Source organism: Eriocheir sinensis, unplaced genomic scaffold, assembly GCF_024679095.1.
Source record: "Eriocheir sinensis breed Jianghai 21 unplaced genomic scaffold, ASM2467909v1 Scaffold833, whole genome shotgun sequence".
Lineage (NCBI taxonomy): Eukaryota > Metazoa > Arthropoda > Malacostraca > Decapoda > Varunidae > Eriocheir > Eriocheir sinensis.
In genome coordinates, this window is record NW_026112201.1 from 162,417 (window position 1) to 170,000 (window position 7,584).

General features: G+C 41.6%; 1 long non-coding RNA gene across 1 annotated transcript in view; it reads left to right on the plus strand.

Moving 5' to 3' along the window:
- The first annotated feature begins 4,754 nt into the window (after positions 1-4,754).
- The window catches only part of LOC126994613 (uncharacterized), a 5,687-nt gene continuing 2,857 nt past the window's right edge, over positions 4,755-7,584 (plus strand). Inside the window, exon 1 of the long non-coding RNA XR_007749348.1 lies at positions 4,755-4,884. This is a non-coding gene — a long non-coding RNA (uncharacterized LOC126994613). The remainder of the gene's footprint in view (positions 4,885-7,584) is intronic.

Here is a 7,584-nt window from a genome sequence, read left to right on the forward strand (position 1 = left end):
CACATGCTCCAGCCAACGATGTTCCTGTCGCAAACACAATATATCTTGCAGTGCAGCATGTTCCTGTCAAGAGAGTTGCTTGAACACTACTCAACCAGCGGAAGACAGTGGATCAGATGATGAGGACTAAATGTTCTTTAACATACGTGAATACAATTCATCCTGTATTTTGTTTTGCAAACTGAAATCTCGTACAAATGCAATACCTGTGGGAAAAGCTAAAAGTTTTGCGTTCGCCAAATTTTGAGTTCTCGATCATGCATGTATTTTCTTTTGCAAATTGCCGCAATTTCATACAAATGATACTTGTGGTAAAAGCTTCAGTGTTGAGTTATCCAAAAGTAGAGTTCTCGAGTTCTTATTCTGTGCATTGTGTGTAAAGGAAACATGTGTGACAGCTAATACATTTGAAGTTTTGTTGTATATATTGTCATGTCTAACGAAATATACTCTTGCGCATAAGATTCCATGCATTTTTTTTCTTGATACCTGTCCCGGTACATTATTTTGATGACAATATAGAAAACTTAATCTGACTCAAATGCAAATTTTCAGTTCAGTTTCGTTCACTTGCATTAATATAGTAGTTGATTTCTGCGATGCTTGGAGCATGTTACTAGTAGGTGGATATTTTTATGTATATTATGTGGATGTAAAGGACAAATATTCCTAAAGATTCGAAGCAATAAATTTCTTACCAAATCAGAAGCTCGAATGGGTTCGGTAAATATTTAACTTTTTTGCCTCAGAGCCAAAAACGTTTTCCTGATTGTCAACCGATGTATACTACAATTCGCACAATGTTATGCTGGTCAGTTTGGTACCAAATATAGCTACTTAGACCCGATATTACTCCTGCCAGGAGAAATATTACAATACGAGAAATATCACGTCATCGTCTAAAAAATTAGGGGGTAATGTTACATATTTGCATGCTAGTGCACATTGTATTGAGTTGAGATACACTTGTTTGGTATTATTTTAAAGCGCAATAACTGGGGATGATTTTAGTGCATGTTTCTACCACATAGAGAAGATACTGGATGAGATCTGAGGGAAAATGTGTCTTCGGAAATCTGAAACTAAAATGATTTTTGGGTGAAAATTTTGAGTTTTTTCCTCCTGGTTCGTACAAAGTGCCCGTAAATGTCATTTTTGATATATAGTAGCATGCAGCATGTAATTCTGGTCAATTTGGTACCAAATATAGTTATCTACATCAAATAGTTGTCTCTCTAGAGTAGAAAATATGAATCGAGAAATATCGCGATTCAACTGCCTGGCTGACACAATAAAATCAGTCATAGTATGGTTGTGCACACCTCCACAGGGTGACAACCGGCTGTTTCCAATGCCCATAGGTTCCCCCTAAGTGAAAAAATAGGTTTCAGGTATACGAATTATTGCGCAAACGAAAATCCAAAAATGGGCCCCTGGGTCCTGCACTATAGTGAAGGGGTTAACCTCTTCAGCACGGTGACGCAGTATACGCGTCATTTGGTCTCTCGTAGCATATCCGAGTGACGCGCATACTGCGTCATGGTCGCTTGAGTCAGTGTGTGTTTCATTTCTTCCCGGATATGGCACGAGACTTTCAAAATGTTGCTCGGATATGCTACGGTGTTTTATGTACCTCCCAATATTATTCTTATGTCAGAGTATGAAGTAATTTCATGCACTCATATTGGATCTTAGCGGACAGTTACTACCACTGGTAGTCAAATACCCTTTGTTTCTACCATGAAATAACACAAATAAAGTGAGGGAAAATATGTTACTTGCGAGTGTAGAAACCTCTCGCCCACCGAGTTGCCGGCACGCTTGATCACCTTATCATGTTGCCCCGCCCCGCCCCGCCCCTCTCTGCACCTCTCATCTGTTTCTGCTCCACTGAGCTAAGACCACTACTTTTGTTCATAATTTGATATGAGATAAAGTCACATCTGTAAGTAATGCTTTTATTTTATTTTCTCGTAGTCTGTCCCTGATAGATGTAGATGAAAAAACGCAGAAAACGTGTCAAGCCAGTTTATGGTCAACTAATTTCTCTCTCTCTCTCTCTCTCTCTCTCTCTCTCTCTCTCTCTCTCTCTAAGTCAACTCTACAGTCACCGTAGAGATACGAGGCAGGCGTATTGTGTGTGTGTGTGTGTGTGTGTGTGTGTGTGTGTGTGTAATTCACCTTTTGGTCTGCTGCAGGTCTCTCTCGAGACAGCCAGCCATTCCCCTACGGAAGCGAGCCAGGGTCTCATTGTACCGATTTTAGGGGAGGGCTGAGACCACTCACACACAACACACCGCGACAACGAGGTCACAACTCCTTGTCTGACGTCGCGTACCTACTCACTGCTAGGTGAACAGGGGCTGCACGTGAAAGAAGATAAATCCAAATTATCTTCACCTGGTTGTGAATCAGGCGCGCTACCAATTACACCACCGGGCCGTGTGTGTGTGTGTGTGTGCGTGTGTGTGTGTGTGTGTGTGTGTGTGTGTGTGTGTGTGTGAGGTGCGTGCGTGTGCGTGCGTGTGTGTGCGTGCGCGTGTGTGCGTGCGGGTGTGCGTGTGCGATTGTATACTAAATGGAAAAAAAGTAAATAAATGAGTAACTACCACTGTTACGTCTCTCTCTCTCTCTCTCTCTCTCTCTCTCTCTCTCTCTCTCTCTCTCTCTCTCTCTCTGAATTACGAAAAGAATGATAAATGAAGGACACAACAATAGCACAACAGGCAATTTTATTTATAGAAAACGATGTCTCGCGCGTAATCTCTTTTTCTATTGTGTCCGAGTCAGTCACGTGGCAACACTTGGTGAGAGATGTGTGATCCATCACCCCATACATCCCGCTCTGCACCCTCTTCACCCCACAAAACTTCTTCACCACCACCCTCTCCACATCCACACCACACACCATCCCGCCACACACACCACCGCTCATCTTCACCCCTATCTGCTAATTTTGTTTCTCAGCCTCCTTCACTCCCACAATCACCCATCGTTGCTTACCACTCACTCTCACCACCACCAGCACCACCTTCTCCTTCACATTCAGCCCCTCCTCCATCTCCCACGCCCCTTCATCCGTCACCATCACCCTCACCTTCTCCTTCACATTCAGCCCCTCCTCCATCTCCCGCGCCCCTTCATCCGTCACCATCACCCTCACCCTCACCACCACCTTCTCCTTCACATTCAGCCCCTCCTCCATCTCCTGCGCCCCTTCATCCGTCACCATCACCCTCACCCTCACCACCACCTTTTCCTTCACATTCAGCCCCTCCTCCATCTCCCGCGCCCCTTCATCCGTCACCATCACCCTCACCACCACCTTCTCCTTCACATTCAGCCCCTCCTCCATCTCCCGCGCCCCTTCATCCGTCACCACCACCTTCTCCTTCACATTCAGCCCCTCCTCCATCTCCCGCGCCCCTTCATCCGTCACCCTCACCCTCACCCTCACCACCACCACCACCACCTCCTTCACCGCCACCAGCTGCCGAGAACTCTTTCTCAAGTGTGTCAACACTTATACTTCATCAATCAGAGGAGGAGGAAGAATACCAACTTCCATCGCCGCCACCCTCCGATGAAAATTAGTGAGTGAAATATAAATTGCATTTTATTTTAGACTGAATATTGGTGTGTAAGGCACAATGGAATTATTCTCGATATTCAGATACATACTCTGTTATGATTATGTTTCGTTTTGTGATTGACCGTGGAGTTTTTAAAGTTTGCCGCGCGCGCTGAAATCCCGGATATGAGCTGTGAGGGGGGAAGGAGAAAAAGAAGAGAGAATTATTATCATTGTATGCTGAGAGAGAGAGAGAGAGAGAGAGAGAGAGAGAGAGAGAGAGAGTATGAGGCAGGTCCGTTACACGTTCAGTACCAGTCAGGGGCAACTCAACTTTGATGACAGCCTCGACCGGACTATCAGTGAGCATTTAGTCTCTGCTCTGCTCTGTTTCACTACACTCGTCTATTGCTATTATAGTGTTATGGTCAGTTAATTATTATATGCTGTGTGTATGAGAGAGAGAGAGAGAGAGAGAGAGAGAGAGAGAGAGAGAGAGAGAGAGAGAGAGAGAGAGAGAGAGAGGGGTCAGGAGGTCAATTGTTTTTACTACGAAGCGGAGGTGGCTCAAGGTCAGGTTGGTGTGTGTGTGTGTGTGTGTGTGTGTGTGTGTGTGTGTAATCCACCTCATGGTCTACTGTTCATACCAGCCAGACGTTCCCCTACAGAAAGACCACAGTTCATCTTTCCGATTTGGGGGAAGGCCTGAGACCACTCACACACAGCACACAGGGAAAGCAAGGTCACAACTCCTTGACTGACATTTCGTACCTACTCACTGCTAGATAAACGGGGGCTACACGTGAAAGGACACACACACACACACACACACACACACACACACACATACACACAGTCGGTAGAACGCCTGACTCTTATTCACGTGGTCTCGAGTTCTAGCCTTCTTGGACATCAGCACATTTTTCTGGTTGATACCGGAGTATTACTCTCCCTCCTTGAGCAAGGGGGAGGGGGTGTGTTGTCTGTGGGTCTCAGCGTTACCCGAAAATGGGAAATAACGAGCTCCAAGCTCACTCGGTAAGGGTAAAGTAGCTGGCGACCGCAAGTCCATCGCGTGATCAAGACCATGGGTGAATTGCACACACACACACACACACACACACACACACACACACACACACACACACACACACACACAGCTTGCTGTAGCTTGTTATTAGAATTTAGAAACACAATATTCATATGTGACTGTATTACAGAAGTAATGGTGTCGGTGTCGACCTGGGGCACTGCTGAAGTTAGTGACTGGCTAACAAGAATAGGACTACACAACTATGTTCAAGTTTTTATAGGTAAGGCCTTGATATTTGAATTTTAGAAAAATAAATAGAAAACATTCCTAAATATTAGAAGAAATCACTGCTGCTGAAGTTGTTGGAACTTAATATAGTAGTAAAGGAATCTGGAACTTACCCATCATCACTAAAATTTATGTGATATGCACTAAGTAAAAATACAGCTATCAAAGCAATTATACAAATCTCAAGACCTCTATTGTGTCAAGAAACCCAAAGTAATTATTTTTATTCGCAGGGAATTTTATCATTTCTAAGATTTTTTTTCATATTTGGAAGTCGTGGTCATGCTTGTTATTAACTTTCCTTATTTCAGGTCTGTAGAGGAGCATAATGCCTAAAGTCAAAGCCCATCCACTTCCTTGTCCATTTTGTAAAGTACCAACTTATAATTTCAGCCAGTATACAAAACACTTGCAGATATATCATGAGCATGAAAACAAATTTAAAATCAGCTGTCATGATTCAGACTGCAAGAAAACATTTACAAGGGTGTTTCCTTATATAATTCATAATAAAAGGAATCATGCAACAAAAGAATTCCTTGACTATGCAGCAGAAGTTTCACACTCAGAGAAAATAAACAATACTGGGAAAACAGAATGTGAACATATCGAAGTAAATAATCCAACTGAAAGCAAACGTGGTGAAGATCAAGAGAGCGTTAAAGAGGAGTTTACAATGCATTTTGCAAAGTATTTACTCCGTTTAAAAGAAAGACACATGCTACCCGACAATGTTCAAAGGTCGCTCATTTCGGAGCTAGAATTTTTTCTGAACTTTTCAGATAATATATACAAGAAAATAATAGATCAGTGTTTCTTAGAAGAAAATGGAAGTTACCCCAAAAATTCCCAAACTTACAAAGCTTTGAAGACTCAGGGACCATTGTTTGATGAGGAAATAAATGCAGTCAACAGTAAGTTCAAACTGAGAAGCTATATTGCAGCAAACTTTCCTTATGTAAGTCCACAAGCTTGTGATTTATCTGTTCATGACAGAGCGTCCATATATCATTATGTACCAGTAATAGAGATGCTGAAAGCAGTGCTCTCAAGAATAGATGTACAAAAGCAAATACAACAAAATGAACATAGCTATCATCACCCTAATGTGTTATATGACACTTGTGATGGTGAGTGCAGTAATACTGTTGACTGCTTATCAAACCCCATCAAACTTCACATGTATATTGATGAATTTGAGATTTGCAATCCAATTGGTTCAAAGCGAGGGGAGTATAAATTGACAGCAGTGTATTTTGCAATTGGAAATCTGCCCAAAATTTTTAGAAATAAAGAGGACACCATATTTTTATGCCTACTGGTTAGGCATAAATTCTTGAAATTATATGATCCTACGTACCAAAAACTTTTTCAACCTTTAATAACAGACTTACAAACTCTACAAAATGGCATTGAGTATGGTGCAGGCTTCAAGAAACTTAAATTTACAGCCGTGCTAGAGTTCGTGTTGGGAGACAATTTGTCGTCCCATGCTGTGGCTGGATTTCAGACAAATTTTAATTCAGGCTCATTCTGTAGGTTTTGTTCTATAAGATATTCTGAGTTCAGGAACACATTATGCATATCTAAATTAAGAGAAAGGAATAGTGTTGCCTATGATCATCAAATAAAGTTCATTGATAAAAATGCAGCAGATGCAGCTATATATGGCATTAAGCATAGGTGTGCTTTGTCTCAACTGAACTATTTTACAGTTCCTGAATCATTTCCCTCAGATATAATGCATGACTGTCTTGAAGGAATAATTCCCCTAACTGTTCAACTTGTTCTCAAAGAACTTTATAAGGAAAATCTTGTTACAGTGAAGGGTTTGAATGAATCCCTCCTTCATACACGGGTTCCTGTGAGTGATAAGCCTAATTTCTTTAATGACAATTTTTTTAGTGGAAATGGCAAGATTGTGGGTAAGGCTTCACAGAAATTAGAGTTGTTTCTAGTTTTGCCCCAGCTTGTTGATCTTTCCTCTGTGGGTAATTCTGCAGCATGGGATGTTTACATAGCACTGAGGAAATGTATGGATTTTATATTAAGTCCAGTTGTTGAAAAAGATCATCTGCCTCATTTAGCAGGCCTTATTGAATCATATATCCTGAAATTCAAGAGCACATTTGGTCACAGCAGTTTAATACCTAAACATCATTTTATGATGCACTTCCCCTCACAGATAGAGAAGTTTGGACCACTGAGAAATTTGTGGTGTATGAGGTTTGAGGCTAAGCACCAATATTTCAAAAAGCTTATTGCAAATACTAGGAATTTCAAGAATGTCACTCATACACTGACTGAACGGCATCAGATGAGAGTAGCTCACGCACTTGCATCATCAATTTTTTTGCATGAGGGGAAGGAACCGCAATCTGCAGTCATTAGCGTTGATGTAAACAGCTTGCCACAGTCTTTAAAATTAGCTCTTCAAGATAAGATTGGTAAACCACTGTCCAACATTAATACTGTAAAATGCTTGAAAGTTGATGGCGTAAGTTACAACACAAATTCAAGTGCTTGCCATATACTGGACTGCAATGATGAAACTCCTTGTTTTGCACAAGTCAAACACATAGTGCTAGTGGAAAAGGAATGGTATTTTTGTCTCAAATTACTGTTGCCCAAGAAATATAATGAAATTGCTCATGCATATGAAGTTGAACTTCACGCAGGTTGGATTATTGTA